This window comes from Rattus rattus, chromosome 17 (assembly GCF_011064425.1).
Source record: "Rattus rattus isolate New Zealand chromosome 17, Rrattus_CSIRO_v1, whole genome shotgun sequence".
NCBI lineage: Eukaryota > Metazoa > Chordata > Mammalia > Rodentia > Muridae > Rattus > Rattus rattus.
The window spans coordinates 26,056,418-26,083,749 of NC_046170.1; the positions used below are offsets into that span (position 1 = coordinate 26,056,418).

At 43.9% G+C, this 27,332-nt stretch overlaps 1 protein-coding gene across 1 annotated transcript in view; it reads right to left on the minus strand.

Moving 5' to 3' along the window:
• Positions 1–23,267, minus strand: part of Smpd3 (sphingomyelin phosphodiesterase 3) — an 81,078-nt gene extending 57,811 nt beyond the window's left edge. The window contains exon 1 of the mRNA XM_032887595.1: positions 23,115–23,267. The gene's annotated coding sequence lies outside the window, so the exon portion shown is untranslated. The remainder of the gene's footprint in view (positions 1–23,114) is intronic.
• Between the last annotated feature and the right edge of the window lie 4,065 nt (positions 23,268–27,332).

Here is a 27,332-nt window from a genome sequence, read left to right on the forward strand (position 1 = left end):
TGAGATGGTAAGACGAAAAAACTGCTCAGTGTCATTTAACCCCAGCAAAATTCTTAGCACAAGGAGGGATTTATTTATGCTAGAAATGAGGTTTATTTTAATTTCTACAGAACTAGAATTGATCTCTCCCTTTCCCCAGAACCATGGAAGCCACATATGTTGGGCCAGGTGCTAAGATCTAGATTGGGGGATAGACCTCCTGAAAGTAAGGAGCTGAAAAAGTGTGCAGGAGAAAAATAAGACAAGGCTCAGAGAAGGAAAATGCATTTGCTGTTGAAAGAAACACAGGACCCAGCTGTTTAAGGCACTGGCCAGGGGAAGAACCAGCAGAGAGGAAGCTGACATCTTGCTTAGGAGTTCTTTGCCATCTGCTGATGCTAAGGGTTTGAGAAGAAAGGAAGAGAACTGTTTTTCCTTGGCCACAGATCTGAGATACTGATATTATATCTTATACATGCACATGCATCCTCTTTACCTTAACCTCCAGGAAGCTCTGGGCAAACTTTTGACTTTCCAGGTATCACCAGAGTCTGGCTGTCCAGCAATGGTTTCCCCACTGATGAGAAAGTTAAAGCAAAGGCCTTTAATGATCCCTTTCAGCTTAAAAAAAATCTCCTTGAAAAGAAGTAACTTTGGCCAAATGGTAGGGTAGTGGTGTGCATCTTTAATTCCAGCAGTCAGGAGGCAGAAGCAGGCAGATCTCTGAATTTGAGGCCAGCCTGGTCGAGAGAGAGAGAGAGAGAAAGAGAGAAAGAGAAAAAGAGAGAGAGAGAGAGAGAGAGAGAGAGAGAGAGAGAGAGAGAGAGAGGAGGAAGAGGAGGAGGAGGAGAGAAGGGGGGAGGGAGAGGGGAGGACAACGAAGGCTATGCACATAGAAATCCCCTTTTGGAGAGGAGGGGGACTAACTTCTTCACCATTGTCCCTTGTGCATGACTCTACACTGCCTTCTAGTCATCAATCAATAGAGTTAGAATCATCAATAGAGGGCTTTACTCTGGTGTTCAAAGGTCTTATCTCATTGATTTTCACAACTCATGAACAGGTACTAGAGCTCCCCAACTTATTGTTGAAGAAACAGGTTTATCAAAGTAAAGTGATTGGTTCAGGTTAGTATGAGGGCCAAGCCTTTGATTCAGGTTTTCTGTCCTCCTCTTATCTTTTAGGGCACAAATGAGATTTCAAAGATCATCCTGTGACTATTCCACAAGGGTGAAGACTTTACTGGGGTTTCTGCAGAACATTACCAGCAAACAGGGTTTGGCCTTTTCCTCTTAGGGCCTTATTCTTATACCTTAGATCTCTGCTTCTGACTTAGTCAAGGGACCTTGGACCAAGTCACTCTTTACTTTCTGGCAGATGTCTACCGAACTTGACATCCTTGCATGGCCCAGGTTCTGAGCATGGAAGAAGAGTGGTAAAAATGAAGCTATCTGTGGAGGCCTGTCAGGCAGCTCTGGAGCCTGAAAATGGCTGAAGTGTGCTGGAGGGATCGATGGGAAGATGTCAGGCCACAAGTCTTAGTCGGCCCTAAGCTTTTCAGAGTACTGAGAGTATTGCAAGGAGATGAAGAGGAGTGAATCGGCAGGGTAGGAGGCTAGTGGGTCTATGGCCAAGCCAGATGAGGTTAGAACTAGGTGGTGGCAACATGGAGAACAAGCAGTTCCACTGTTAGAGAAGTAGAGGAACACTATTCTGAAGAGATAGAACCTGGGTTTGCCAGTGTCTCCCTTGTACTGTGCTGTAGGGAAGTCAGTCAAACACGAGTACTTCCAGATTCTACCACAGCTTGTCAATGTGAAAGTGCTTGGGGGTGCTGAGTGGGTGGATGTAACTAGAAAGGAGCAGGGATCTCTGATGTTGATTGTGGGCCATATTTTCCTCAAGAAAAATAAATTTTAGACAGGACAAATGCAATAATAAGAGACTCGGTAGATCATTTTAACTATTGTAATAATAATCCTGTTTCATGTTTGCAAAGGCATACCTCAGTTCAAAATAGAATCTTCACATGGATCAGAACATTTTCTCAGCATCTAACCAGGCTACATGGATACCAGACATGAGTATAACACCAGGGAAGTGAATATTGATTTGATAACCCCGTTTGATATTTGATAACACCATGGGCTATGTCATTATAAAGACTGGACACAGAGAAAAAGTGGCATACTGTCTGACCCAGGTCATGCTGACAGCTAGTTCCTGACTATGCCTAGAATTTTCTGAGAGTCTCCCCAGCACAGCCTGAAGCTGATCTCTGCTTGGTTTAGTAACTCATCCCTACAACTTGGCCCCTATACAAGTAACTCATTGATAGGAGTTGCCAGTAGTAACTGCTGAATATTTGAGAGACATGCTTCAAAAAGCTGTGAAACAATGAAAAGCTCTTAACAATTGATTTAAAATCAATATGATGAAAGAAGTGCTCAGAATAGAAATATCCCCAGGAGGCCGAGGGACACGGCTACTTCCTCATTGCTGTTTCCATCAGTGTGCTCGCAGCCCATCCTGACCATGTGCACACACTTAAGTCTTTCATACAGACTCAGCATCAACCCAGGCTGCTGGAGTTTAATAACAGAAACAGCAGTACTAACCTTGTTTAGAGGTTGCTTATCTCTGTGAAATACTTGAAGGTTTTTTTTAATTTGTCCTCCCATCAGTCCGCATGCTGACACAATTATTTCCACTTTACAGATGGAGGCTGAGGAATCCTAGGTTCACTTAAAACCAAATTTCGAAGCCAAGGTTGGAGAGAGAATTGAAAGTGACTGGGGCTGGGGGTGTTGATACACTGTGGGAGCTGAGACATTAAATCAGAGAAAGGAAAGAGAGGTGTGGGCAGGACAGAATGGAGAAAGAGGGCTTAGAAAGTGGGGGCAGGTATAAAGTGGGTTCATTTGAGGATCCCTGTTTTCCCCAGGCTCAAGGCCCAAAAATACAATGGAAAGAAGGCTTTCGAGGAGGGAACTCAAGGCCCCAGAGGGAATCACTTCCAGTCTGTCTGCCAGGTTCTGAGTTTCCCACATGCGGGGTGTCCACCTCACCACAGGCCATTTCCTTGTTTGCTTTGGTGCATCTGAGTAGCCTGTGTCTCATCCCCAGAGCAAGAAAATAAACATCACTGTGGAGACAAACTCACTTGACTCCACTTTAAGCAGCTAACAGCCCAAGACTTTCCTGCTTGAAGGCCCTTTTGCTTCTTTGAGCATTGCCCAGGAAGATTTGGCCACAGGAAAAAAAAAAGCACTAGGAGGCAGCAGGCAATAAACTGTGTGTGATGGGAAGGACTTGGACTGGTGCTTGAGGGTCTGTTAGAGACAACACTTCCAGTATGACAGCATTGCAGGCCGCTCCAAGTAGCCACTGGCACTCTGGTTTGCAGATTTAATACAATTCCCTCTCCTGTTCTTGCAGCTCTGCAGGGAGCAGGTACAACAGCAGAAGGGCCTGGCTAGCTAGCTCCAGAAAGGACTTGTTGCTTGGACTTTCAAAGGGGGGCAGGGATTATCCCTTCATCCCCAGAGGATCCTGAGTCTGAACCTTAAAGGTCTGGTCAGGAGGTAAACAGGAAACAGAGTCATAAAGAGCAAAGTGTTTTCCAGGAAGTCATGCTGGGAAGTGATATCTAACCCCTGCTTTTTAGAGGGAATAGTGAGCTTGATTGTTTTTTGTTTTGTTTGTTTGTTTTTTTTTTTTTTTTCTGTTTTTTTTTTTTTTTTTTTTTTTTTTTTTACAAAGGAGGGTCTACACGTTAGAGAAGCTTCTATCTGTGCCTGGATCTGGACTGGGAGCTAAAAGGGTCACAACTGGTCTCTCTGGCCTGGAGACATATCTGGACATAGATAACCATGACAATTAGTGTGTCCAGAACCCAGAAAGGGTTATGACCTATCAGTTTCTAGAGTCTGAGAACAACTACTTAACATCAAGTCCCACTCGAGGGCAGGGGTTTCCTCTGACTTAGTGGGAGAGTACTTACCTAGCACCATCAAGACCCTGGGTTCAATCTTTACCATTGGGGGAAAAAAATCTGAGTGGACAGTGTTAACTATGGTCAAAGCAGGCCAGCCTGGCTATGACAGGAGGAGTCTCAGTGACATAATCAAACTTGGCTATCATGTGGGGATAACAGCTGTGATGGCCATGCTCTGTGTGTAAAAGGCAGGGCACATTTGCTCCAGATCTGAATAACTGCAGGGTTATGAATCTAAAGTTGGCTCTGGCCTACCAGATACACAGAGGTGGAAGTAGAATGCTGGAGCGTGACTGTTGGTGACTGAGCTCCAGGGTATGAAAGCCACGGGCCTGTCCACTTTCTTGCTGGGCTCAGAGGGCACTCCCATCATGCCTCTTGTTAGATACTGTATGATCAGTACTTCCAGACAAGGAACTAGCCAAGGCTGCATAGTGTTCTTTCCTTTAGCAATATGGTTCTAAACATTTCAATAAGCCCCCATCATGACCTAGAAACCTCAGCGGTAGGCTGCATTTCTGGAGAAGGATCTGGGGAGACTCAAGAGCACTAGACCACCAAGATTCCTGCACTGATCCAGGAACACAGGAGTTTCTGTTCTTAATAAGAACTTGGTACAAGCAACAGGCTCCACATACCCGTCTTATGGGCCTGGGGGAGTAGCACCCTGAGATGTAGCCCAGCAGGAAGAAGTGGAGCACTGATACAGGGCTGATGCTGGCCTGTCCTAGTCATCCTTGCTAACAGTGAGCGTCTTTGAGAGCTCCGTCCTGTCCTGCTCCTGGGACCAACCAGTGGGTTTCTCTTAGGAGAGTGAAGTAAATTCAGATCTCTAGTGAGGAAAAGAAACTTAAAGTGGGGTGGGACTGGACATCTAGCAATGTGTGTAGTGGAGGCTGCATACCCAAGGTCAGCCTTGATCTGACAGCTGCAGAAACTGTGTCCCCTTTCCCCACTCTCTGCTATAATATTTATTCTCTGCTGTAGTTTGAATATCTCCACCCACACTCATTTGAAATGTGACCCCCAATGTGAAGGGTGGAAACTTGATCTAAATGAGATAACCTTTGGGAGACAATTAAGATTAAATAAGGCCATAAAGGTGGGGTCCTAATCCAATGGACTTTATAAGAAGAGAAACAGCCTAAACTAGAACTGTCTGTCTTGCCATATGCTATCTTATGCTGCCCTGGGACTCTGTACCAAGTGCCTCCAAGCAAGGACTTCACCAGGTGTGGCCAACTGATCTTGAACTTCACAATCTTCAGAACCAGAAGCCAAATAACCCTTGAGTTTTCACAAACTGCTTGAGCTCTGGTGTTCAGTTCCAGTGAAGGCACCGGGACACCCCTGCCATCTCTCATCTCTCCTTGCCATGCTAACACAATCTCTCTTCGTCTCTAATAATTCACAGGAACATTCTCAGAGATAACACATAACCCTCCATAAAAGCTAGTGTGGCTCCTCTCCGTGAAGACTTGGTGCAGATGCTTTCTCTGCTCCCTAGTCATGCTTTTTATTGACTGTACTGCTGGGGCTACGGGTTGTGATTCTGTGGTGAGAATCAATTTCATAGGTGTCAATAAATTAAGAGGAGGATTAATTCAGACACCAAAACTGAGTGTGGCAGCTATTTTGGGTCAAGTCCATGTCTTATTCCTCAATGGACTTCCCCTATCTGGTTCCTCAGCCTTCATTCTGAGTCCTGTACATTGAATTTGTGCATGTGCCTATGAGGAAGCCCTAAGCTAATCTTCAGTTTTGTTCCCCCAGCCCATTCTTATATTACTGTAAAAACAATACAAAAGGGGTTGGGGATTTAGCTCAGTGGTAGAGCGCTTGCCTAGGAAGCGCAAGGCCCTGGGTTCGGTCCCCAGCTTCGAAAAAAAGAACCAAAAAAAAAAAAAAATACAAAAGAGAATTTGAAAATAGGTCCTGTAGAACCCACATCCTTCTCATAGTATATGTTCTGTTTGGCCTTCCCCTTCAGTTTGGATCCATGTGTGTAATGGCTATACCAGGACAGTCTCTATGGTCTATATATTCAATTAATGTTAGATGTGTCTCCATTCGGCCTTTGAGTCTTCGAGAGCATCATTTCCAGTGGCTGCAGAATGCCGTGTCGACTGGATAGATATGCATTATTTAATCATTTGCCTTCTGTGCACATTATTGCTGGAAGCCAGGTCATCTGACCCGATTTTGCCTCATAATGCACATTTGCCAGTCCCAGTACAGGGAGGGAGCATTTATTCATAAAACATTTACTAACTGTCAGCCAAAAGCAAAGCACTGTACCAGTGAGAAGATGGGTTTGAGGGGGTAAGTAAGAAAATGTGGCCTGTAATACTCAGTTCCTTGAGTGGCTGCCTGTGGCAAGGAGGCAGGCCCCAGGTCTCACCTAATGAGGGGACTGACAGGCCGCTGACTCCCAGGGAAATTATTACAGACCTGTTTTTTTAATGAAAATAGGCTCTTGGGTAATTGAGACATCTTTTAGACATTAGACATTTATTTGTTACTGGTGATAAAGCAATAAAGTTTGGAAGTAATTTAATTAAAATTAATAAGCAGATTCTTTGGATTTTCCTTATAGTTACATTGATTATAACCAATATCAGTGCCTTTGGATGCTTCCTGAGAGGGGAAGGGACTTGGAGCTGTCCTGATGGGACTTTGTACAAAACCTGGGCCTTTCCCCACACAGATTCTTAAGCATCAAATACAGAGAGAGGCTAGGGTGGGGAGACCAGAAACTACTGTTTGATGTAAGGATAATATGCATTTAAACTCCTGTAGTAAGATGGCCAATGAAGCAAGCACTTTACTGAGAAATAAGACTTTCGTGTTGAGTCTTTTATGGTCGGTACTATTTTCTCCATGTTTAAGGAGGAGGCTGTGAATTAGAAAAGTCAGGCTACTTGCTAGAGGTTTCTTAGCAACATCTCTCCCCTGAAACCAGATAGCTGTGTAGGATTTCATGAAACCATTTTCCCATAAAGTGGTCTCACGAACATTTTGCCTTTCAAAATAACAGTCCAGATCTAGGAAAGAAAAATTATATATAATAATTTTAGAATGCTTTCAAAGTAATCTACATTCCAATGAGAGTGTGTACTTTGAGCTGAAATTCATAAAAATATATGTTTAGCATTAGTAAAATTTATTTCTGCCCCTTCAAGAGAGACTGTACTTTGTAGCTATAAAAGCCTTTGAATTAACACGCCATATCAGTTGGACTAAATCCTCACTCATTTTACTGGTAGATGAAAAACCCTTATTTACAGACTTAGCGTTCTGCCCTGAAAAGTCAGGAGGCCAGACCAGAAACCATTGACCATCGAGTCTCAGCAGAGAGGCAGGGTCTGTCTAACTGGCAGCTGGGTGAGTGTGGTCGGCAGAAGGAAATTCAAGGAGTCTCTCCTAGTACTGGGGCAGCATTTGAAATTCAGCTTTGCTGCTTTTCTTGATTACTTCAATAACCTAGTTCATATAATCATGCAAGTTAGAGAGAGCCATAGGTTTCATTTTTGGATGGCATAGAGTGGGCGATGATTTATTCTGATTCATTCGTGGGAACTTTCTTTTCCATCTGACTGGGAATGCCTAAATGTTCTCATCACCACCCACGGGGGCATCCCTGTCTCACATTTGGTCCTTCCCCTTCCCTCACCATCAGGTTCTCAAAGACACCTGTCTGCAGGCATGTCCAACCCTGCCTATCTGCTGGTATTGTTCAGTCTACAGGCTGATGGGTAATACACCCTTGAAGGTCTGTAATGAGTTTGAGGCTGTAAAGAAGTCAGGATTCCTCAGCATATAGAGAGGAGCTTCATCCCTGTACAAGTATAGGTGAGGTCATCTGGAGCACAGACATGTCCTACCTTAGAAAAATGATATTTGAGTATGCTGTGAGGCATGAGAACAGGCTGGGGAAATAAAGCATTCAGAAAAAAGAAAACAGCATTCCAAAAAGAGAGTGACCCCAGAGGGCATGATCCTGCCTAGATTGTTAGGAATATTAGGCTGTCCAGACTTCTATCTGATACCCTGTTTGTTACATTTTACCAAATCTTCCATGATTACATTCCCTCAAATATTGAAAATTATAACTTTATGCCATGAGAAGTAAGTCTTCTTCCATTTTTGTATATTCTTTTTAGTTAATTTTAAAGTCAGAATATTATATGATCATTAAGGAACATTGGAAGAAAATGTGGGAAGATATAAATATCTCAATTCTAATCTTCCAAACACACCAGATGTTAATTTTGGTATATTTTCTTTTAGGGGCTCTTTAGTGGTTTTGGGTTTTTAAATGCAGTTATAATTACACTGTATGTAAAAATGTACACTAAATTTAACCTTCAGATTACAAGCATCAATCTCTTGGAACATGGCAAACATCATTCCTACCACATCAAACTCTGTATTGCCTTTTAATTCACTCTTAATTATGCCACTGCTTTCTATTTCCATGGATGTTTTGGCTACTTGATGTCAGACTCTCAGAGTAGTATGTAAATTTATACCCACAATACCCACAGCTGTCTGTTGGCCAGCTTCTTGTATTTCTTGTGACAGATTTTTGCCTCACATATTTTGATGTTAAGGTACTGAGTGTACAAATGTTCAGAACAGCTATGCCTTCACAACTGCTTCTATGAATATGAAATTACCCTTTTATCCTGCTTGCCTTGCTTATTGCCTTAAATTGTGCTTTGTCTGATCCAGCCACTCACGCTTTTCTTTTGTTTGACTTTCCTTGCTATAGCTCTGCCTACCCCGCAGCCGTTTGGTTTCAGGTGAGTCCCTGTATTAATTTAATATGGGACCTTTGTTTCCACCAGAGGAGTGTTAACCGCTTACACTGATTGTTGTAACCACTCTGCGTGGCTTCCTGCCAGCATGTTTTGTGTTTCCTGCATTTCCTTTCTTTTGTGACTTTTGAGCCATAGCTGGTGATTTCTTTTTTTCTTTTCGGCAGTGATGTGGAAGGGAGACATCTTGTTTCTCACTCCACTGATCTGCCTTCTGTTGCCTCTGATGAGTGTATTAATTTGTCTCTGTGTTAGGTTTTCTAAGCAGCTCGACTTACTTCTGCCTGCCCTTCTCCTCTGATGCTGAGTTTTGTTTACCAACTCCAGGAAGGAGTTGTGTGTCTGGAGCAGGAGAGAACAGGCCACTTCCAGTGACCCCATTGCTTCTTGAGAGATGAAGGACACCAAACCCTCTTCAGAGGGTGTATGTATCTGACAGCAGTGGACACTGGCAAGGAAGACGGTGTTCATTCACATTTGTGTGTGGGGGCTTTTCCTGCAGGCTCTTCTGGCCCTTGAGTGGGGAAGTAGCCTGAGCAGTTCTGATCTCAGCTGGAGAGACAAGCTCTGTCAGGAAGTGTCCCAGGCTAGAGGAACAGTGGGAGGTTATGTAGGGGACCTGATGGCTTTTGCCTAGATAGGAACTGCAGGACATATCAGTGGCAGATATGACATTTCCTGGGCACACAGATTATTTTAAAAAGTCCTTTTAATGACTTGTAAGTGGAATTTCAGTGAGAGATTTTTCTGGTAGTTCCATTTGTTTTTTGTCTTTGAAAGGTAGTACTCTGATGTACAGTATATTAAAACTCTCTACAGTACAGTTGCCAACCTTAAATGGTTTGTTTAAATTCCAACACTGGCACTGTTTAATTTATTCAAATGGTCGCTCTTCTGTATCTCCGATCACAGTGTTGGTTGTGGGGAGGCCACTGCCATGCCCACAGACAAGGAGGGCTGAGGTCTACAAAAGGCAGGCAGGCTAGCTGAGTTGGAACAACCTGCTTCATGCCCTAGAAGGTCTTTAGAGGAAAAGACCTTTAGACCTTTAGAGTACAAATTGGGCATCTCTGATTTCTAGGGGCCCTGAGCAGCAGGGCTTGGGACTGACCTGCCATCACTCCTGTTGGACTGGGTCCAGGCTTTCCCAAGAGAAGACAGAGGATAGCTCATGGGTGGTTAGTGCTGTAGTAGGCCAGTATGACCTTCTGATAGGGAAGATGAAGGCAAGTAGCACCCCAGGAGAGTGGGTACACTTCCATTGGACTCCACAGGCTAATTCCTCATAATACATACAGAGTTTTTCTGGAACCAGATTCTCATTGGAACATTTTAGCCAAAATTAAGAGGTAAAATCACCAAGGTCTAGACAAGCAGGAGTCAAGGAAGTTTGGGGGCTGGAACAAAGCCAGGCTTCATGATCCTCCAGCCTCCGTGTTCAGGATGACCGTTGCCAATCCCTAAGAACTCCAAATTAGGAAACTGAGATCTAAAGATGTAGGTGATATATCCAAAGACACTCAATAAATCCACCCGAATGTCTCACCCTATCTCAAAGTATTTCAGTCCGCTGGTGTGAACTGACTCAGGTCTTAATACCTAGACCCGACACACGAGTGTGTGTATATGTGTTTCCCCCAGCAGAATCAGCTGCTGCTCTGTGCTTTCTGCCCATCTCTCATCTTGCTACAGTATAATTGTCTCTGTCCCTGCAGGACTGAGTACCTAAGAGCAGCACTGGTGGGCTGTACTCAGTCTGTTGGGCTATACACAGTCAGCACACGGTGGATCTTGTTTTTAAAAAGCTGGTGAGTTAAGCGGGGAGGTGGTGCTGCACATCTTTAATCCCAGGGCTCAGGAGCCAGAGGCAGGCAGATCTCTGTAAGTTTAAGGCCAGGTTGGTCTATGGAGTGAGTTTCAGGACATTCAGGGCTAAACATAGAAACTATCTCAACAAACAAACAAACAATTGGTGAATTTACAACCCTGTACTCATGCATAGATCACCATGGCTTGGTCCTATTACATATGTAGTCTCTTTATGATGGAAATGCTAATTGCCTTGATTTAATTATAAATTACAAGCATGTATCAAATTATCATACTGTACCTCATAAATATGTATACTGTGTCAATTAAAATAATGATTATACTTTTAAAAAATCAATTATTTTGAAATTATGTTCTTTTTAAAAATTTATTTTTATATCTGTAGATGCTTTGCCTGTGTTTGTCTGTGCATACTTGGTGTCCATAGAGGCCAGAAAAAGGCATCGGATGCCCTGGAACTAGAGCTATGGATGGTTTTGAGCCACTGGAAATTGAATTGGATTCCTTGGAAGAGCAGCCAGAGCTCTTAACTGCTGAACCATCTCTCCAGCCACTAAAATTATGTACTTTGTAGGCTTCAGATAAAACTATGCCTGCTCAGGTTCCTTTGCTTCGTGCTGCCCCTTGCGGCAAATGCTTTAATTGTAGGGCCAAGAGTCTTCAGGGCACATGTGTTTCTCCTAGAACTCAGGAGACAGAGTAGACATCATGCCTCAAAAAATCAAAAAGACTCGACTAACTCACATAAGCCAGAGACTGTCTCATTTATTTCTATTTCTTCTATGTCTGGCATTAGAATAGGATACACAATAAGAACCACGTATGTAAATGAATGGTAAACACTTGCTGAGCGCATATACTGTGTGCCAGTCTGTATGCTCGAGGCTGATCACAGGAACCTCTAAGACTCAGCATATCAGAGCCTTGGTTTCAGAATGAAAGGATAAAAAGCTGCTGCTGTTGTAGCCATGAAGTCACTATAAACCCAGCCTTCCAATGCCCGGCCATTGCAAATGCCTGTGTCTTTGCTATTCAGATGATTTCTCTGTCTGGTTTCCTCATCAGAAGTCATTCAACCTCATGGCGGTCAGCGTATCTCAGTAGACATTGTTACTGGAGTCAATGCCCTGACAAGCCCATAACATTCTATCTTTCAGTGTTTGTTATTTCTCATGACTGAAACATTTGTAAATGCTAGTGGTCCTGTCAATGGACAACTTGGCAAGATCTTTGTGGCTTTGCCCATCCTGTACTTAGCCTTTTAATACTGTAGAGGATGTCTGGAAGCCTAGCATGACTTATTAAAGAAAATACAGTGAGACACCATGATCTCTTCCAGTGCCTATCATCTTGTATATCAAACTCCTCTTTGACTCACCAAGGGATTCTCTCATAGCTGTAGAGGCTGCTCCCCCGCTCCACTTCTTGTATCCTCCATAGAGCTGCAGGTGCCTCTTGGAAGAAATATCACGTTCCTACCCCTTTCCTTTCCTGCCTTTGTTTTCATTGTTATTAGAAGCACAGCCAGGGAGAGAAATCTGGTGCAAATTGTGACTGCAACCATTTCTGATTTTTCTTCTAACCAGCCAAAAGAGGATACGATTTGGTTTTCAAGCCAGCTGCCTATGGAAAAATAAGCAGAATACATTTAAGATGGCAATTCCTGAAAAAAGAAATCTCCTTTTGTGGAACAAGCTCTCTGCACAGGAGGGGTTGCTGATGATGGGCACTGCACCCAGAAAGGGCTCTGGGATTTGCAGTGACCTTGCCTTAGCTCCTCACAGCAACCACTCTAGGAGGCAACTATTTGGAAACATCACTGGGGAATGATGAAGCAAATGACAAAATTGCCTGTCTTCCTGAGTAGAAGCAGAGGCTTCAACCCAGAACACAGACATTCTGCCTTCTGCCTCACAGAGAAGGCCTCTCCTAAACTTTATGTTTGAGGTTGGGTACCACAGCTGTTCAAGGCATCTGTGCTTTTTGGCAGTCTCTGCTGCCTGCCACATGACACAGCCATTGCAGCAGACCACCTATCCTGCCTGGAACTTTTGTGAAGACCAAATGAGGTGTCGTAAACTAGATGTGGAAGAAGATGCCTGGAAACCTAGCATTTGGGAAATGGGATGAAGAGTTGAGAGTCAGCCTTCGTTATATAACAAGTCACCTGAAGCTCCATGAGACCCTATCTCAAAAGAAGAAAAGGGGGAAAAGGGAAAGAAAAAGGCTATGTGAATTCTTTGGCAGTAATAGGAATGTTGGTTGTATCTGCTTACCCCTTCCTCAAGCTCTGGCCTTGGATTCATGCACTCAATACTGCCACAAAATGAGTACATCCAGTGGGATGCTCCAAGTTAGCGGTTTTGCGTCCTATGTTCCTTTGCCTAGGAAAATGTTTAGTTCTTCAGTAGCTACTTTTTCTGTTGCTGTGACAAAGTACCCAACAAGAAACAACTTAAGAAAAGGAAGGGGTCTATAAGATGCTTCACTGGTAAAGACTCCTGACAATGTAATTGTAGTCTGCAGCACCAGAAAGTGGAGGAAGATCAACTCTCAAAAGTGGTCCTTTGATCTCCATTTGCCATAGACAGACAGACACACACACACACACACACACACACACACACACACACACACACCACATGTTAAAATGTACTTGAAAGCATATTTTTATATATTAAAAACAATTAGGGAAGGGTTATTTTGGCTCACGGTTGAAAGTCTACCATGTAGGAAGCCAGGGCAGGAGCTTAAGGTCACATGTATCTATCAAGAGTTAAGAAGCAGACAGAAATGAAGGTAGTGTTCAGCTCATTTTTCCTTTCTATTCAGTTTAGAACCCTGGCCCATGAATGGTGCTTCCCATAGTTGAGGGGGTATTTCTTTTTCTTTAAAACTAATCTAGTCAATCCCTCACAGATGTGCCCAAAGGGTTGTTTCCTAAGAGTTTATAATTTCTGTCATATTCACAATATTAATCACCATGGTTCTCTAACACTTGTCATATAGATGTTCCAAGTTTCTCAAACATTTATTTCCTATAGAAACTCCTTTCCAGTGACCACGGAGCCAGGGTTGGCATTCTTATTATTGTCTATTTGATCACAGCTTTTCTGCCCCTGTCCCAGCCTTTCCTATTGCACTAACCCTTGATGACCAAACAAAAGACCTCTCTACAAACTAACCACATAGAATTTCTCCTTCCTTCAAACAGTTTTGGGTTCCTTTGACATTAAACTAGAGAGGCCATGATCACTGGTTAAGAGCAGGTTCTGCAGTGTGATGGTCTGGGTGGGATCCTGGTTATGCCTCTTACTGACTGCATGACATTAGGCAAGTTACTTAAAACCCTTGAACGCTGCTTTCCTCAGCTTAAAATACAGATAATGGCTGTTTTACACACAATGTCTGGGCCACTGTAAGCGTCAATAAAGGAGGGCGAGTATTATCCTAACGCATTTTTTGTTGCCATAATTGCCACAGCAGCACAGAACTTTGTTTTATTATACTACCTGAGAAAATGAGGCTCAGAAAGGTTAAAACTCAGGTTGGGTAATTGGTAAAGTGTTTGCCTTGCAAGCCAGGGACCTGAGTTACATCTCCTTGAAGCCTAATTTTAAAAAGTGGGCATGGATCTCTAGGACTCACAGGCTAGTTGGTCTAGCCTACTAGGCAAGTACCAGGCCAATGAGAGAAGCTATTTCAAAAAACCAAGATGGACAGCATCTGAGGAAAAGTAACTAAGGTTGTCCTTTGACCTCTGCACACATGTACACACACACACACACACACACACACACACACACACACACACACACACACACACAGAGTTAAAACACATTTGCACATTTGCATGAGGCCATGTATTTGGTGATGAAAATAAGATTTAAGATGAAGTCTGTCTTAATGGAATCCATATCTTTCTCACTGCTATAGCCAACCTGCATTAATGTATCCTTGTGGTTACTTCAGTTTTTGTTCCTTGGTCTACTTTTTTTTGTGGGCCCTTCTCCTTCCCATTCAGAAAACATGCGTTTTAAGACCTGGCTATCCCCTAAATTTTGTATCAACAATTGGTTCCTGTAAGTCAGGGTGCAAAGGAACCAGGCAAGAGCTTGTCCCAGGCTCTTCTACCTGAACCAACTAATCACATGTTAACCTATGAAATCTGACATCTATATACTTTCTGTGAGACCAGTCTGAAAACTTGCTCTATAGTCCAATGTTCTCTGTTAACATAATTTTCACATATATTTATTCCTTTCCTTTCTTCCTTAACACACCCCTCTGTCTGTCTGTCTGTCTGTCTATCTTCCTTCCTTCCTTCTTTCCTTCCTTTCTTTCTTTGTTTCATTCTTTCTTTGTTTCTTTCTGGTTTTTACTTTTTAGATAGTTTGACATTGTAGCCCGGGCTAGCCTGGAACTCATGACATCCTCATGTATCAAGTGCTGTGTTCACAGGTGTGGCCACCAGGTCAGAATCACTTGTTATTTATTGATCCAGGTGACCTTTTAGAAGACAAAATGGTCACGGTAACAAGTAGTGAATGGAGATATAGCTTGTTCCAGGGGCAAAAGGACCTCATTCTGGAGCTCTGGAATCAAGTTTTTCGACCTCCCTGCTGCTTCTCCCTTCTTTTAAAAGCAAAACTGCATGTCACATACACCAAAACAGCCATGGTGTACATGCTAGAATTTCAGGAAAGTGTAATGGAGAACAGTACCCATTTGCTTCCTGCCTCATCATCCCAGAGAAAAACCTCATTGGACCAAAGAACATAAAGTTGGGTTGTGTGAGTTCAAAGATATCAAGATCCTATGATGGCACACATTTTTCTGGTGAACCTTTCCCTCTCTCAGGCCCCTCAGAGACTGAATAAGGATGGGTAATAAAGCAATGCAAGTGTTGAAAAGGCTCTGAAGATTCCGAATGCCTCTCTACTAAGAACATTAAGAACAACCGAAGTCCCACTCAGCAACAGCTACCACTGTGGAGTGCCTTCCATGCCCCTGGGTTTTCATCTATATTGTCTAATTCTCTCCTCAGCACACCATCCAAGAGAGCTGCAACTATCTCCATTTTACAGAGGAGGAATTAAGACTCTTGCCAAGGCCAAGAGCAAGGCAGAGCAGTCTTGATCTTGGGTGTATTTGATTCCTGTCCAGAAATTTTCTCCCAGAGCACAAGGCTCTTATTCCCCTGAGGAACCCTGGAGACCAGGAGAGTTAGAGTCATCTGGCACAGGCATCCTAATCATCCTCTTCCTCAAGTCATTAGCAGAAGTCAAGATACGTACATAATGTGGTTAGCTAATCTGTTTATTTACTGTGTGCTTATGGAAATGGCTTGAACATTTTCCTCAGCATCATCAGCCACCAGAAAACAGGGGCCAAATCTCAGCCACTCATGAGTTATACTTGCAAAGGTTTTCAAGTCTTGTTTTAATGACCAATAAATCTTTGTTTGATCTATCTGAAAATCTCCTGCTTGCCTTTCTCCTGTTGTTCTTAGCTCTTAATATTCTAAATGTCTCCATTATCAGCAACAGTTAATATTTAGTTAATGTTAACTGTAGACCAGAACTTATTGTGCTAAATAATTTAACTCGTAATCAAGGAGGCTGTTAGTCCCTCATTCTGTAAATGAGGATACAGAATTTAAGGATACATAGCCTAAATGATAGTCAGGATTCAAACTCAGGCCAACTGATTATAGAAATTACTTCTAAATATCCATTTGTAAGGAAAAGTTCCCTCCCATAATTAGCATAGCACTAATCCAGTACAAATATAAACATGGCAACAAATGTAAATAATACATAATTATATTCACATGTACACGCACAGGTATATAGATAGATATACATTTTCACAGTGCTGAGCACTGAACCCATACTGAACTATATACCAACACTCAAATGTATAGTTATAATTTAAAAAATTTAGGGGGCTGGAGAGATGGTTCAGAGATATAGAGCACTGACTGCTCTTCTAGAGGTCCTGAGTTTAATTCCCAGCAATGATATGGTGGCTCACAACCATCTGTAATGGAATTCAATGCCCTCTTCTGGTGTGTCTGAGGACAGCAACAGTGTACTCATATACATAAAATAAAATTTAGATTTACTTATTTTTAGTTTATGTGTATTAATGTTTTGCCTGCATGCATGTATGGTTGGGTCCCCTGAAACTGGGTTACAGGTAGTCATGAGCCACCAGGTGGGTGCTGGGAATCGAACCTGGGTCCTCTGCAAAAGCAACAAGTGCTCTTAACTGTTGAGTTGTTTCTTCTAAAAGTTGCATTTGAGGAAGTAAAAAGAAGTCAGGTAGAACTAATTTTTATAATGTCTTTTAATTCAATATATCAAAATATCAAAATATTTCAACCTGGTCACAACCTCTTCAATAGTCAGCCAGTGGCTACCATTGAATGACACAGATAAAAGCAGACTTTCTATTTTTTCTTTTCCTGTTTCAACTTTAAATTCGTGTTTTGCTTTAGAATTGGATCAAATAAGGCTATGGTGATGGAAATATGCCCTTTGGATAATTTGCCCATGGAAAGAATATGCATTCAGTGTTAGGAAATGTGTTTTAAGACCCATCTTTGCCACCAACCAGGAATTAGTCAGAGAATCCTTCAAATTCCTTTAGCTTCTGTCTTCATGATAAAGCGACAGGGTGGTTTATGATACTTAAACTTACTTCCCATCTTTACAAAGTTCATCATCTGCATCCACCCAATATTTCTTATTGTCTGGACTTGTGCCAAGTTGGGGGTTGGGTTCCATGAGCCCAGATATGCACCTAGTACATTGCAGGCAGAGAATTATTTATAGAGTATTATATACCTAGTCTTCCTTTGAGGGAACTTTGAGTTATTACCAGAATAATTATAATAGTCTTAGGAATTAATTATATTTGTTTCCCTTTTTATATTGGATAAAAATCTTCATAGTGTATGCTTTCTGGACGATATGCCTTGGATTCAAAACTATTTCCTGATCCTGTTAGCGAAGAGGGTGGTGCTCAGTTCTAGGCATGGCTGCCCAGAGACCTCCACAAATGGCATCTTATTACATGCTGTTCTGATGCTGGGGAGAACTAAGACTCTAAATAAGAAAACAATCAAATCTGTCTGTGGTCCTATGAATCAGAGCAGACACAGATGGGAAGCCAAATCTGTGGCCTCCAAATGCCCTCAGGAACCACATTTCCTGTCAGAGCTCTGTAAAGCCCCAGCATGGAGCGAAAAGGAATCACTTAGAAATGGGACGGAGACCTAGCTTGATAAAAAGCATTTTATTAAGAGAATAAGCCTGCTATTTCTGAGTGATATGCAAACTACAGCCTAGGAAGAAGAGAAGAGACAAGTCTATTCCCCTTTACCCACTTTAAACATCGAATGCTACAGTCACTAAATGGGAAGTTCCTGGGCACAAAGTGTGTAGAAAGGTGGGGGCAGTTGAAACTGTCACCCTGGGAAAACCAGAGCATGTGGCAGTAAGTTCAAAGTTCCAAGCTGCCCATTGCCAGGAGTCTTGCAGCCACATGTGAAGGCAGAACATTGGCTGGGATGGTGTGAGAACAGGAACATGGTGTTTCCCCAAGACTGGCTGAGTGAGGTCCACAACAGTGAGAAGTTTTATGTAGGTGTTAAGAACTTTGATGTGAAAATCCGAGAATGGGAATAGATGAAAGGAGTCTCCTAACAATATCCCTCAGCTCTGAATGCATTTGGTGTTTAAAAAAAACCAAGTCAGCAAATATGCTCTTTTTCCTCCTTCCTTTCTTAAAAAAAAAAAAATCCACTTTATTGCTAACCAGACTTAAATTCCTGTGAAAATTTTCCATTCTAGGAAGAACACCTTATATTATTACACTGTCTTCTTTGGTAACCAGGCTCAAGCAACAAACCTTACCAGAAAAAGACAAGAATGGGCAAATGCTCGCTGAACTTGAAAGCACTCTATGGCTTGTGTTTGAATGCTAGCTCATCCCTAACTACATTCCTCTAAATTTAGATATCTCTTTACACAGGACATTCTAATACTTCAATTTTTGCTTCTGCAGTAGGAAAAGAAGTGTGACAAGGATAGATTGGGAGTTTAATAGAACTGATGGAACCTAAACTCTGCCCCTTCTGTGTGACCTCGGGTAAAGCCTTTTGCCCTTAGAGCTTTGTTCATCTTGAAAGTAGGAATAACAGCAGCACCTACCTCACAGGACTGCCAGGATTAAAGGCACTCTTGCATGCAAACAGCCTGATTTAGAAAATTTATTATTAGCTGTAATTCTTTAAATAGGGATTGCTGATGGGTTTATTCAAAAACGGTGCAGTGAAAACGTCTACATCTCTGTTTTCTCCCATTCTCTTCTGTGATCAACTTCAGGGAAATCCTCTATGATGCTGTGGCCCTCGGCTGTGTTCTATTCCTTACTCTGCAGCTTGCAGGCAAAGGCCTGCATTCCAGAACCTTGGATAGGTCCGAGTCTTCCCTGCTCAGCCAGTCGCCACTCAGGAGCAGCTGGTTGGAGAAGGAGCTACCTCAGCCCCGGGGATTTTTTTTTTTTTTTTTTTTTTTTTAAAGAAAGGCTGCATTGAAGCAGAGATAATCCCAACATGAATACTGCCACTTGCATGCACACTGACACTGTCTTTCATGCTCAGACTTTTCAACATGGCCTGTCCGCCCTCCTGCATGTTTTTAAGGAGCCTCTTCTCAGAAAACCATAACTCTACCCATAAGATTTTCAAACTTAGAGTCCTTTACTTCTTTCCTCTGAGCTTCAAGAATTTTCTTGAGCCTGCAAAGAACAAAACGCCACCCCATCTTCCTGTTATCTGCAGATATTTAATATCTTGTACAAGGGTTAAATATTCTTTTTTGTTTTGTTTTGTTTTTGTTTTGTTGTGTCCTCTGGCTGTCCTGGAACTTACTCTGTAGACCAAACTGGCCTCAAAAAACAGAGACCTACCTGCTTCTTCATCCCAGGTACAGGAATTAAAGGCACGGACCACCATTGCCCAGCTGGATTAAACATTCTTGATTAACCTCAAGTAAAAGCAATAATGCACGGGCACAAGGACATGTTTTACAAGACATAGATTCAGATATGAATTAAAAGAAACATAAAATAATGTTATCGCCTTGGGTGATGTTAAACACTCCTCTCTGATAGGGATAATCAGGTGGTTCAATTTATGAGGTGATTTAGCTTTTCACTCGCCAATGCAGAACATAACACACTATATGCAGTCACCTTCTGAACAGGCGAAGAAGAAATTAAGTCCTATTTTTACTTTATGATACTGAGTCACATAGTTCGATGCAAATCACATGGATGCCGAAGTAAGAACAATGCCAGGTATTTAAATACCTCCTTTCCTCTGAAGAGCTCTAACAATTTTGTGACAGTGTGAAATCCTTTCAGAGCAATTCCAGAAGAGACTCATGTCTCCAGGTGGGCATTTAGGACTCATCCATCTCCCCGCTCAGTCCTTAGGAAGAGCCAGCGCTCAGGGACCTTTTGTGTTTACTAACCCCAGATGTCTGAAGTTTCTAAGCCACAATGTCAGAGAAGAAAATAAGGTTTGGTTTTGAAAATGTTACTGACTGCTTTAAAAGAGGAAGAGAAAAAGATAAGAGTGGAATATGAGAGAAAGGGAAGAGTGAGGCAAGGTAAGTGAGAGAGACCAGAAAGGTAACTGAACTTCCCTGAACTCGATCAATGTTTTCTATGCATTGTCCCAGTAAATGGATTTCTCAGCTGTAGGCCTCCAGACCCACTTTTCCATGTGGTTGAAGACAGCAGTAGTTTTACTTCTCAATGTCGTTTGAAAGAACCATAGGCAAGAGTGGCATCTTAAAGAAGGAAGGTGCCTCAGTAGGAAAGTGCTTACTTAGTAGGCATCCAGGTCCTGTTTTCCATCCTCAACATTATGAGACAAACAACCAAAGCAAGGACATCTACTCCAAAGGTAGACAGGAAATTAGCTCCAACAGAAAGGTGTGTGGTTTAACAATATCCACACCAGCTCTGAGCCTCTCTTTACTACAGGGGAGTTAATGGTTGTCAAATTGTGCTATGGCTTGACTTCCTTCCAGCAGAGGTCACTGTGGATGCTGGCAGTGGACACTAAAGGGGAAAAGACCAGGTAGGCTTGGCTGACTGGTGTTTCCGCTGCCTGGTTCTTTCACAGTTCATAATCTACCCCCTTAATTTATGTGAAGGAGATTATCTTGAAGCTACCTAAAAAACTTTGGCATAAAAGTGATGGTGGTAGTGAAACTTGGGTCAGATGCTGGGACTGATAAGGCCGAGAGGGATGTGCTCATCTTCTAGGAATATCAAGACAGAGTCTCATTATAGAGTTCAGGCTGACCCCTAACTCGTGGCAGTCCTCCTGCCTCAGCTTTCAAGTGCTGGGATTACAGGCATGTGGCCACCATGCCTGGCTTGTACCTGGTGTTTCTGAGTCTCCATTTGTGACTGATTACTCGTAAAAGCCCTAAAGCTCTATAGCTCTCCCAGACTTTACTGACAGGCCTCCCAAATCTTACTCGTGATAATGTAGATTTTGGTCATTAGGGCAGCCCACTACAGCATGCTAACATGCTCCAGGGAATGAGGACTGATGAAGATGGCAGGGTCAGATTTGGGTACCCAAAGGGCTAAAGAGGGGGCCACATTCTTGTGAAGTTTCACTGACTGGAATATAGCATGTCCTTCAGGCTAGACCTTAAGCAGTTTAAAGCTGCCTTCATCCCGAAGGCTCCCGTTTGGACCTTAGGTCAGTAACTGTGGCTTGAGAGTTAAAAAGGTAACTGTCTCTCTACCTTCTACATCCATGCTTAGTTCCTCTTCCTCCTCCTTCCCATCCCTCCCCCAGCCATATACATAGACTCACCACAGCACAGCACACGCGTGAATACTGGAGCATGGACAGATACCTTCACCCAGTCACATTTTCATTCACGCTCTGACCAACACCATTATCAATAAAAACATCTAGCTACAGAACCTAATTTGTTCTAATATAGTTGATGGGGCATGAGGTTGAGTGGGTTTAGTCAGTATGCCTCTTTCCGATCCCCTAAACTGCAAGGTAGAGCCCCTGGTCATCCCTGCCCTCGTGGTCACAAGTCCTGGCTCTAGTAACCATCGATCACATTCTTGGGGCAAGACTGGCAGTGGGATTGGAGGGTGGGGACGGAGAATAGTGTATGGAACAGGACCCAGCACAGCACAACCACCTCCTCCCTCGGGATTTTCCATCCCGGCTCGCGCGGGCCCGCGAGGAGCGAGCACGCTTTGTCTCTCTCCTCTCCTCTCCTAGCACGTTTTCGTGGAAGCTACCCGTGCCGCGCCCGAAGCCCCCCTTCCTCAGCCGCGCCCCTCGCGCAGTCCAGCCCTGCACGCCTGCCAGTGCCACGACCGCCGCTTTGTCCTCCCGTGGATGCCTGGGCAGAGCGCGAAAGCCGGGCACCTGAGAGCAGCCGCTGCACGCCGGGTACCAGATCCCGGCGTCCAGATCTGGAGCGCGCTCGGCAAGCAGCGGAGCATCCCTCCAGGATCCGCGAACGCGGAGGACGTTGCCTGGAGCTGCCGGTTGCGGAGAGGGAGACCACTCGGTCCTTTCCCTCAGGTGCCCATCTAGACTCTTAGCCGCGGTGCTGGAGCTCTAATTCCCGGGGTGTGGCGGGGCAAGAGAGATGATCTCCACTCTGTACTGCCTGGGACCTGGATCTAGGTGGAGAGGGCCTGGGAAATAAGACCCAGGTAGGGAGGGGTACCTCAGACTCTCACTTCTTCCCACCTCCCACACCCAGGCTATTCAGACCTTAGGTGCGGCTCCATCACAGAAGACCCGAGCATCCATCAGTGCTTGGAGCAGGGTGGGGAGGAGTCCTCCAGCCCCTCACTTTCTCCATTCCTCAAAAACAAATATCCCACAAAGAACCCAACTGTGAGCAAGTGGTAAGGGGAGAGCCTGGGTTTACCTGTTTCCTAGGATGCAAAGGAGAGCAAAGGGAAGGGTCTCCCTAACAACTGGAAACCTAGGAGAGTCTAAAAGGAGGGGAGGAGTCTCATCAATCACATCCCAATCCCTGTTTGCAGCCTCTGGGCTGTTGTAAGGAAGACGTTGTAAGGAAGGGTCCCTCTATCCCAGAACAGTCTCTCCATCTTCAACAACCTAAGCAGCCTCGACTTTAGGCGCAGGGAAAAGGAGACTCCAAGCCTTTTCCATGCTCTTCCAGGAGAGACTGGAGAGGGTCTTCCAGCCCTCGTACCTTACACACTTTCACCATACGACAAAACCCAGCCGAGGTTGCTCCGACCTCAGGCACTGGGCCACGAAGAGGCCCGCAGTCAGTCCTCAAGCTCCACGGACAGATGGTGTTAAGTGCGGCGAGGACACGTCCCATCAACTCCCCAGGCCCCCCTTTCCTCAATAAAACAAAAGCGAGTCCTATAGCACCCACCTCAGACGGTGCTCACGAGGGCGCTCGGCGCGGGGCAACGCACGCGGCGCCTCCCAGCTCCTAGCGACCGGGGCTTCCCAGAGGCAGCTCTCACAGCGGCGAGGGTTGCAGCAGCCGCGGCTCTGGCATCCGGAGCCTCCCTCGGACTCAGCACCTGGAGCGGCGAACAGCTCCGCGCCTCATTCCGCTGACCCCGCCTCCCGCAGCTGCCCCAGCCAATGGAGACCCAGGATCCGCCCAGAAGGTTGCCCATTGGGAGGTTCCGGTCCCTCCGTTGGGACCTCGTCCCCAGAGACCGCCCGAGTGTTTGCTCTGCCTGATGGAACATGTAGTCTCTTAGGGTTGTGGAGTGGGTTAGTGCTGCGGGCTGACAAGCAAATAGACTACATTTCCCAGAGTGCGTTGAGGAGCACTAGGCGCGGAGGAGGGTGGGAGGACTGTTTCCATAGCAAACTCGGCCCCTTGGGGGATGGGGGGTGGGGAAGTGGGGCAGGCCCTGGGACCCTCAGAAGATCACAAGTGATCTGTGGTCAGCGTCTTGGAAGACGGGTTCGGTTATCTTTTTCTCTGTTTCTACCCGAGGATCCTGGGCCTCAGTTTCCCTGTCTAGGAAGAGAGGTAACGAGACGGCCTCGTTGCAGCACTCGGTGGAACCAACCGAGAGCGAGCTGCTTTGGTTCTTGTCCACCAGAGATAAAGAAGGATCCAGGAGGAGACCTTCACACCTCATTCTGAACTTTTATTTTTTGCCTTAATCCTGACACTGAAGGTTTTTTACTTTTGGCCACATTCCTTGCGCTACAGGACCTTTCCTTTTTGTCCCCACATTCTTGCAGCCTCTCCTTCACTACTTTCTGGTAGAGTGAGCTGCTTCTGCTTAAAACCCTTCACGGGCTTCCTCGGGCCTCTGGAATCAAATCCACGTTTCACAGCAAAGCTGGAAAGTCTCTTGAGAATTGGACTCCACTCTCTTTCGCATCGTTCTGAACTTTGGAAACTGGAAAGCCTTGAGTACTGATTTTCTGTCTTCTTCTGATCCCCTCCATCTTGCCTTCCAACTCAACATCCTTAAAGCCCCAGTTTAAATGTTGCCTTGATGAGTGAAGACTTCCTTGACATCTCTTTCTGTGTTTGTCAACCTGTACTTCCCCTATTTTATTTGCATGTTTACACACCCATCTTCCTCATGAAACTGTAAACTCATAAGGCAGAGGCAAGTCCTGTATTATTCATATTTACAGTTTCGTGTCTACAACATCTGACATACAGGAGGCACTCAACAAATGTTGAGATTTATCTATAGATTGAAAATGAACAGCAGTTTATCTGATTTCAGCATACACCTTCAAAAATCTTTATTTTCTAAGGTGTTTCTCACTCCTAGAGATATTCACTAGAAGGATGCTACTGGTTGAAAAAAAATGTTTAAATGCCATTCATACTTTTAGGATTGGTTGGGATTTTGCCTGAATGTCCTCAGGGTCTTTCTACTCCTGTAGTTCTAGAGAAATAAATTTGTGCCTGCTATTCCTGTCAATTCCCCCACTAAATGTCATCAGTCCTTCATGTTCCTCTATTTTAGCTGTTGGTCCTACTTTCTGTGTCTAAATGCCTACCTCCCACTCCCTTTCTGGGAAGATCTTCTCTCACCTGTCAGTCATGAAATAAGATGCTGGCTGTCCTTTAAACCCTCTGCTCAGCATCATAGGACTCCACGGTGATTTCCTGCCTTGCTAGGTAGCATTTTTCCCTCCTGAATCGCCAGTAAAGATTCTGATACTGATTAGATGTCTCATTAATTCCATCCATACTTTGTTTGTCATCACAGAAGTTTAGGGTGTATACAACAAAACCATTGGAAAGAATGTCTTAATATGTGTAGTTAAATCACAGTGGGAAAGGAAGTAACTGGGAAGACTACTACTCCAAACAGAACCTGAAAGAAAGGAAGCCTACTATCCCTGTGCAGAACAAAGGCTAGGGCAAAAGAATGAATAAAATGTTAAATTCTTCCCTAACAGGACCTCTAATAAGCATCGCAGAGGGGCTTTGATCTTGGCTAAATCATGAAGGAGGGCCACTGGAGCTGACTTAATAGACACGGCCTCATTACTAAGGATGAGAAAACTGCAAGGAGCACAGGGAAATGGGATGTGTTGAAACTCAGTTTCCAAGTCTATGGACACAGAGAGTCAAAGGCTGTTAGGAGAATAGGACTATGCCATATAGTAGAAATCAACAGAAGGCCATCAAAGAAGCCACCTGGAGCCTGAGGTGAAACCCTTGGATGTCAGTTGAGCCCTTCAAAAGTAGTGTAGGATAGGAAATTAGACTAATGACCGAGCACCTACCTTCCAGGTACAAGGCCCTTTGTCTAACTCCAGTATTGCCCCTCCCCCAAAAGTTATGCTAATTTTCAGGAAGTGATACTAAATAGGAAAAAGTTAAGGTTCCTGGATTCTCCCAGAACCCCTAGGTGTGTTGAAATAGAATCTGCTGGAGTCAGGAAGCCAAGTCCTAATCCTGATTTTGTCTCTGATTAGGTATGTGACCCTGGGCTGGACCTGTTTCTTCAGCTATACAATGCTGTTTACTGGTGTTAGGAAGAAGCTAACAAGGGTACAGGTGGGGAAATTCAAACCCATTTACTGGCCGGATGACCTTATAGAAACTACCTTCTGGAATTTATAGTGCTTATTTGAAAATGTTGCAAGGAATAGATAAAGTTGCCTTATGTAAAGTATTTCACATACATTAAGACTCAACAAATGTTGTTCTACTTTTAGATGTTTTTTTCTTGTGCTGTCAGATGTCAGTTTGACTGAAGAAACAGGAAGTGATGATACCCAGGGCAATTAGGATTTAACTCCCTCTCTTCGCACTTGCATGACTTCCTCAGGTTATTTAAGCCCTTGCATCTCAATGTTCTCACCTGAGAAGGGGAGGTGATAGTGATAGTGATACTTCGGAGTGGAGAGGATGACCTGGACAAGTTAAAGTGCCCAGTGCATGAAAAAAAATGGTCGATAGATCTCCTTTCTCATTTTAGGGACAATTTTAGGGTATAGAACCCCAAAGGAATGGAATTCTAGGTGCCTAGAAGCTGGAGTTGTAGAAGATTCCAGAAGAATGTCATGCTAGTCCCCTCCTTAAAGAGGGAAGCAGAGGGGACTAGAGGCATTGCTCAATGGTTAAGAACACTTATTGCTCCTGCAGAGGACCCAGTACCACAGTACCAACCTGGTATCTCAAAACTGTCTGAATTCCAGGGAGTCCAACATCCTCTCCTGGCCTCCGTGGGCACCAGGTAAGCATGCGGTACACAATCACACATGCAGGCAAAACAATCCTACACATAACTAAGTAAATAGAACTATTTTTGTAAGTCTTTAAAAATAAAAAAAAGAGACAGGCAATGGTGGCACATGACTTTAGTCCTAGCACATGACTTTAGTCCTAGTACACAGACAGATTGCTCTCTGTGAGTTTCAGACCAGCCTGGTCTATAGAGATAGTTTAAGGACAGCCAAGGCTACACAAAGAAAATCTGTCTAGAAAACCCAGAAGAATTAAAAAAAAAAAAAAAGGGAGGAGTAGTGAAGAGATGGTTCAGCCATTAAAACCTTTGGCTGCTCTTCTAGAGAACCAGGGTTCAATTCCCAGCCCACAGCAGCTTATAACTCTCTGTAACCCCAGTTCCAGGGGATCTGACATTCTCAGACAGACACACATGCAGGCAAAACACAAATTAATGCTCACAAAATAAAAACAAGTCATTCAAAATGAATTAAAATAAATAAAACCAAGAAGGTAAATTTTCGTTACCTATGGTATGTCCAGGTGAGATATCCAGGAGGTGGTCTAGTGAGATAGAATGATAAATTATCAACTTATTAGAAGATAGGTCATCATTAAAGCTATGGAGATGAATTGAATTCTTCACTAGAGGGGGTCAAAGAGAAAACCCAAATTCCTTGTGGGTTATCAACAATTAGGGAACAAGCAGAGGAAGAGGATTCCAAATGAAAAGCTAAGAAGAACAGAAAGATTTGGAGGAAATCAGAGAATGCTATGCCACAGAGGCCAAAGCTGGGGTGGGGTGATACCATGCAGGATTAGCAAAGCCAAGCTCTGAACTGTCCCTACTCCCAATTTAGCAACAGGGTCACTGGTGGCCTTGCAAAGAGTAACTTGATATGAGTTCAGTCTTTGGGAAGC